Source organism: Xyrauchen texanus, chromosome 32, assembly GCF_025860055.1.
Source record: "Xyrauchen texanus isolate HMW12.3.18 chromosome 32, RBS_HiC_50CHRs, whole genome shotgun sequence".
Lineage (NCBI taxonomy): Eukaryota > Metazoa > Chordata > Actinopteri > Cypriniformes > Catostomidae > Xyrauchen > Xyrauchen texanus.
Genome location: NC_068307.1, coordinates 30,872,137 through 30,879,230, shown reverse-complemented (window position 1 = coordinate 30,879,230; position 7,094 = coordinate 30,872,137). Strand labels below are relative to the sequence as shown.

General features: G+C 38.8%; 1 protein-coding gene across 1 annotated transcript in view; it reads left to right on the top strand.

The window, feature by feature from the left end:
* Positions 1–2,420, top strand: part of LOC127625863 (tudor domain-containing protein 3-like) — a 636,076-nt gene extending 633,656 nt beyond the window's left edge. The window contains exon 14 of the transcript XR_007968377.1: positions 2,385–2,420. The gene's annotated coding sequence lies outside the window, so the exon portion shown is untranslated. The remainder of the gene's footprint in view (positions 1–2,384) is intronic.
* The last annotated feature ends 4,674 nt before the right edge of the window (positions 2,421–7,094 follow it).

Here is a 7,094-nt window from a genome sequence, read left to right as displayed (position 1 = left end):
CAGTAGCAGCAAATGTGAATCTTGTGAGAATGAACCTGTAGTAACACAATAAATACTTTGTATTGTATTTATTTTAATGTTAGTGAAATGAAATTGCTGACAAATCTCTGGGTGTAAATAAGGTGGCTCCAAAAAACGGTTTGTTTTGATCACAATCAGGTCAACTGTATCTGTGTAAAATATTGTGTTGATTCAACAAAGCAATCAAAAGTTTTAGCATTGCAAAAATAATTTATCATAGTGTCCAAAAGCATCTCCAAACAAATAAAACATAATAATTGTACATAAGAACTAATTACACATGCAAACACAACAATGACTAAAGGTTTGCATAGCATACAGACATGATTTTACTCATGAGATTTCACAGAATGAGTTTCATTCTGTGTCATTTGAGTCATCATTGAGTCTGTGTCGTGTATTTGGCGCCATCTCCTGGTGGTCATATGTAACATTGTGCTTCATGTGGATTATCTAATGATATATATACATCTGATTATCTTGATTATCACCTCCTTTAAATAATGATATGTGATATTTTATATTTCGTTTATGTTTCTTGAAGTTATAAGTGAAAACGCGGAATATAAGCAACACCAAGATAATTGTCAAAGATATTAATAGTTAAAGACACCTGATATAAGTGGGACCATTTGTTCTATAGCTGGTAATTTGTTTCTTTGATTTTTAATACTGACTGTCTATTAGTCTTGATTAATTACTTGAGAATTTTCAAATCAAATAAGAATTTTCTCGTGGTATCGAAATTGGACAAAAGACGCTTTAACCGAATTATACCCTAATTAATCGGAAATCTGTATCGATACACAGCTCTAGATATAATAAAGTATTTTAACATCGAAAAACAGTGACATGCTTCAGCTCTAACTAATAAACTTGCTTTCAGAGCAGAAGTGTCTAAAGTGAGGCTGTAGCAAAAAAAACCAGGGCAATAATGGAAAGAAAGCGCACAAATGGTTGAAAGCAGGAGAAAGAGAGAGAATTAGCCAAGACAAAGACCGCGGGAGAAAAAGATTTGGGAAGTCTGACTAGTGAGTGCATTGGACTGGCAGCAGGCTGGATTCCTGAAGCACATCTCTCAGGCCAAAGTTTAGGCCCGTCTGTGAGGGGAATACCAAGTCTGAAACAATGAGAAGGCACAGAGTGCTAGCGCTAACTTCTTAAAGCTTCAAAAAAGTGCTGCCCGTCTCGTTTGCACTCTGACGAACATCCTAACCTCTGCATTAAAGGCATATTGTGATGGTAATCATACAGATCACATAAATGAATGCATATTTCCCTCCAACAGAGATAAATGGGCGCCTTGAATACAACCGGGAAAATGTGTTTGGAGAACTGAAAAAGCCCTTGTTTAGAAGGAGAAAAGATGCTAAAAGGGAAGCTATGAAGGTGATGAATGGAGTGTGTTCAAATGTTTAGCCTTAAACCAACACAATGCCATCTGCGAACGCGTATTTGACTAACAAATTAAAGCTGTAGCGTCCATTTGAAGGGGTAATCACGAGTAATTATCTGTACCGCTGGTGCAAACATCTCTAAATTGCTTACATATTTGTTGTGCGAGACATCTGGTATTTGTTCATAATACTTCATAGAATTCACTTAGACTGACTTTATTAAACAAAATGTAAATGCATGCTTTAATACGTTCTTCAGAAACTTGAAAACACCATGAAACGAGCAGTCTCAGCACTAAACGCATCGCTGTTCTACCAGATAGAGCTCTTGAAACTGTTTGTTTAATTGTGCACGCTCATAGTTTACAAATATACAGAATATTTCACATACTGTAGATTTCCTCTGCATGTATAATGTGTAAAAGTACCTTGGAAGTTGACTGCTTTCTTGACTTCATATTAATTGACATGGAGTATTTGTACTTTTAATAATTAATTTGTCCCACAACAGGTCTATTTAACTCTTGTTTCCTGTTTCAGTGTCATACCCAAAATGAAAGGCTTATAACTTAACAAAAAACTGAAACAAACATGGAGGTTTTGGTATCATTTTAGATTATGAGACATTCTGAGACTCTCTGCCTATGAAATTGCTGACAAATCACACAAAAATGTTGCCAAAACTTTCATTGAATTAAACTTTTTCTTATTTTTCTTATTGACATTATATATATATATATATATATATCTGGGTGTAAATAAGGTGGCTCCAAAAAACGGTTTGTTTTTATCCCAATCAGGTCAACTGTATCTGTGTAAAATATTGTGTTGATTCAACAAAGCGATCAAAAGTTTTAGCATTGCAAAAATTATTTATCATAGTGTCCAAAAGCATCTCCAAACAAATAAAACATAATAATTGTACATAAGAACTAATTACACATGCAAACACAACAATGACTAAAGGTTTGCATAGCATGCAGACATGATTTTACTCATGAGATTTCACAGAATGAGTTTCATTCTGTGTCATTTGAGTCATCATTGAGTCTGTGTCGTGTATTTGGCGCCATCTCCTGGTGGTCATATGTAACATTGTGCTTCATGTTGATTATCTAATGATCTATACATCTGATTATCTTGATTATCACCTCCTTTAAATAATGACGTGATATTTTATATTCCGTTTATGTTTCTTGAAGTTATAAGTGAAAACACGGAATATAGGCAAAACCAAGATAATTGTCAAAGACATATACTAAGCTATTTCTCGCTATAAACAAATAGGCTGGTTGTATTCTTCTCTTTGAGAGCTTTTCAACAACATATGAAAAGTGGTTATTTGATCATTTTGATGTTTTTACCATTTACAATAATATCTACAGTGCACATTTTAATATATTATAAAAACTGAACACTTCTGATTTGTCTGCAAATTTCAAAGCACTTGTTCAGTTTTGGTCATAATGCTTACATGCATTGTAAAGTACAGCTTCTAAGCTATTTTGTGTTAGTCAAGACTGTAGTTAATATTTTGACAAACATTTTTTTTATTGTGGGCCCATCTGAGCATAAAAGGTTAAAATGAATTAGTGAGGCAAAATGGTGAAAAACTTGTTGTTCTGATGACTTCAAATATACTTTCCCTCATACATTTTCATAAATTTTTGACTCTTTGAATCTTAATCTAAAAACGTATTGACATGTTATGCCTCAATGTTGGCGATGTTCGGAGGAAAATTAATTTTATTTTGTTTTTTTGTTTACACAAGATATGAAAATACTGTCATAATTTAAGCACCCTCATGTCATTCCACAGTCTTCTGTAGAACACAAAATATGTTGTTTTCACTAATATCACTGTCTGTCATGTTGTATTCACACAAAAACGTACAATGTTTAGTGCTAAATACAACACATGAACAAGCGAGAAAAATGACTTACATTTTGGTTGTTTCTCACCAAAACTCATTATGTTCCTACGGAAGAGTTTGACTGTGGCGTATGACTCACATTATCTATTTTTGTGATACTTTTAGGTCATTTTTTTAAGCTTAAAAGTGACTTGCTGAAGATTAACCTTCATTCATTTAATTTCATTCATTTTCTCTGTTGTGTTCTGTATAAGAAATAAAGTCATACAGGGTTGGAACGGCATGAGAGTGAGTAAATTCTGGCAGATTTCTTTTATTCTTACAGCAGTGTCAGCAATCACCACACTGCTCATTATGTGGTTCAGGATGATACATTTGCATATTAAATGCTAACTCATACCCGCGACCCTGTACACAGGATAAGCGGTTGATGATGGATGGATGGATGGATGCTAACTCATAGACGCTAATCCGGGAGAGTCCCTCTCTTTAAGAAAACACTTATGAGTTATCTATCTATCTATCTATCTATCTATCTATCTATCTATCTATCTATCTATCTATCTATCTGTCTGTCTGTCTGTCTGTCTGTCTGTCTGTCTGTCTGTCTGTCTGTCTGTCTGTCTACAGCCATTGCCAAAAGTATTGGCAGTGACATATATTTTGTGTTTTGCAAAGTTTGCTGCTTCAGTATTTATAGATGATTTTTTCACATGTTTCTATGGTATACTGGAAAACAATGATAAGCATTTCATGAGTTTTAAAGGCTTTTATTGGCAAAAACATTCACTATATACAAAGAGTCGAAATTTACAGTGTTGACCCTTGTTCATCATAACCTCTACAATTCACTCTGGCATGCTGGATATCAGCTTCAGGACCAAATCCTGACTGATGGCGATCCATTCTTGACTTATTAGTGCTTCTGCTTGTCCACTCGCCTTTTGAGGATTGACCAGAGGTTCTCTATGGGATTAAGCTCCGGGGAGCTGCCTGGCCACGGATCCAAAATTTAAATGTAATGATCTCAGAGCCACTTCATTATCACTCTTGCCTTGTGACATCATGCTGGACAATGCACGGATCATCACCAAATTGCTCCTGGATCGTTGGGAGAAGTTGCTCTTGCAGGACATTTTGATACCATTCTTTATTCATGGCAGTGTTTTTGGGCAGGATTGTGAGAGAGCCCACTTCCTGTGATGAATAGCAACCCTACACATGGATGGTCTCAGGATGCTTCACTGTTGGCACGACACGGGACTCATGGTAGCATTCACCTTTTCTTCTCCAGACTATCAATTTTCCAAATGTCCCAAACCGTCGGAAGGGGGCTTCATTAGAGAAAATAACTTTGCACCAGTCTTCTGCTGTCCAATCCTTGTACTTCCTGCAGAATTTCAGTCTGTCCTTGATGTTTTTCTTGGAGAGAAGTGGCTTCTTTTCTGCCCTTCTTGACACCAGGCCACTGTCCAAAAGTCTTCGCCTCACTGTGCGTGCAGATGTCCTCATACCAACCTGCTGCTGATATTGAGCTCTGCACTGGTGGTGACATGATCCCGTAGCTGACTCCTCAGGAGGAGACGGTCCTGGCACCTGCTGGACACTCTGGGACGTCCTGAAGCATTCTTCACTAATTTGCCAACATCAAAGTATGTCTTGAAAAATGTATCCTATTTAGTTTGATTTAGTGTTTTCTTATCCCAAGTAAATAAAAAAAGATATAACAGAATGATCAGCAGTGAATCAGCACTCCTCCTGATGTGACATGCAGGAGTACAGACAGAAGTCTTCCGTGTGTGTGTGTGTGTGTGTGTGTGTGTGTGTGTGTGTGTGTGTGTGTGTGTGTGTGTGTGTGTGTGTGTGTGTGTGTCGAGGGGCATACAGAGGGGCACACAGACTGGAGATGGGGGTGATGACAAAGTTCTGTGCCAGGGCAATGTGACAGGCCCTTAAGAACCCTCACACACAGCTCACCATGGGGCCCATTACGACTGCCGTTCCCCTAAATTTGGAGCATGGGCCAGGATTAGGGGGACCAGGATCTTGCCGCAGGGCACTGGGCATGTCAAGTCAATCTGCATCAGCCTAAGATGAGCTCACACACAAACACACACACATCAGGTGCATTAAGGATACAACATGCCTGCCAGCAGAGCCTCCCGCCTGGGCAAAGCCAAACTGCAGCCAGAAACTCATGGTCATCATAACATACAATACACTAACAGGACCACACGCACTCTGTTTACACACACACACACACACACACACACACACACACACACACACACACACACACACACACACACACACACACACACACACACATGTTGTGTTTCCATGTTTTATGGGGACTTTCCATAGACATAATGGTTTTTATACTGTACAAACTTTATATTCTATCCCCTAAACCTAACCCTACCCCTAAACCTAACCCTCACAGAAAACTTTCTGCATTTTTACATTTTCAAAAAACATAATTTAGTATGATTTATAAGCTGTTTTCCTCATGGGGACCGACAAAATGTCCCCACAAGGTCAAAAATTTCGGGTTTTACTATCCTCATGGGGACATTTGGTCCCCACAAAGTGATAAATACACGCTCACACACACACACACACACACTGGTATTGTGGCCACAAGCTCAGATGATTTATTGACTGTGATTACATATAAAAAAAAGTATATTACATGGTTCCTTACTAGGGGTGTGACGATTTGCTATAACAATGGTTTGATTCGATTACGATTCTTTACCTAATGATTACAATGCATTGTGAAATCTGAAATTTGGTGATGATTGGATTTGATTATTTTGGAACGATTCATAATTATTGCACTAGACTTGAGCACTAGAGTCACCGATGCATTTAAGACAAAGGAGGTTTGGCTTATGTGTGTGGCTGTATATATTAACAAATAAAATTGATATTAGATATTATGAATGTTACTTTTAGATATAATGTGGTACATGCAATAGATAACAGCTAGTAATAAAGAATAACATAATGCCTGATGCAACAATGACTGGATGCACTCTTTTTATCCCTCTCCGCTCTCACTGCAAAACAAAAACATCTGTTAGAGATGATACCCACAGGTGGATCTCCTTACCATTCTCATCTCCCGATCTCGCTCTCCATTTACAAATCGGTGCTCGAACGTGCCCCCACCTCCTCATACCCCTATCACTCAGGCCAGGGAGCCATCCAGCCTGCCCACTACTGTGCTCCGGTCTGTAGACCTCCTCGAACTTAAATGGCTGAAGAGCTGGATACCAAAGGGTGACTTGCGCATTGTATCCTTTATGTGATGGAGCTACTGGGTGAAGGCCCATCGCAGGAAGTAATACCGAAGGGTAAGGACTGCCCACTTGATGGCCAAACATTCCTTCTCAATGGCACTGTACCTCGACTCTCTCTCCCAGAGCTTTCAGCTGATGTACAGCACTAGGCGCTGCTCCCCCTTGAACACCTGGGACCACACAGCTCCCAACCCCCTGACTGATGTGTCAATCTATAACACAAGAGGAAGAGAGAAATCAAGAGAGTGTAATAATGGCCTACCGTAAAGCGCAGCTTTCACCTATGTGAACGCCTGCTGACACAGCTCCATCGACTGGACCAGATCTGGTTCCCCCTTTTTAATAAGATCAGACAGCGGGCTGGTGACAGTAGAATAGTTAGCCAGCCCCAGGAAATGGAAGTGCAACGTAGTGCAGCGTAGTTCTAGCGGGAAGGCTAGCAGCTGTACATCATCACATCATTAACGGGGTAATTCCTAGCCAATCGCATGTAAGCC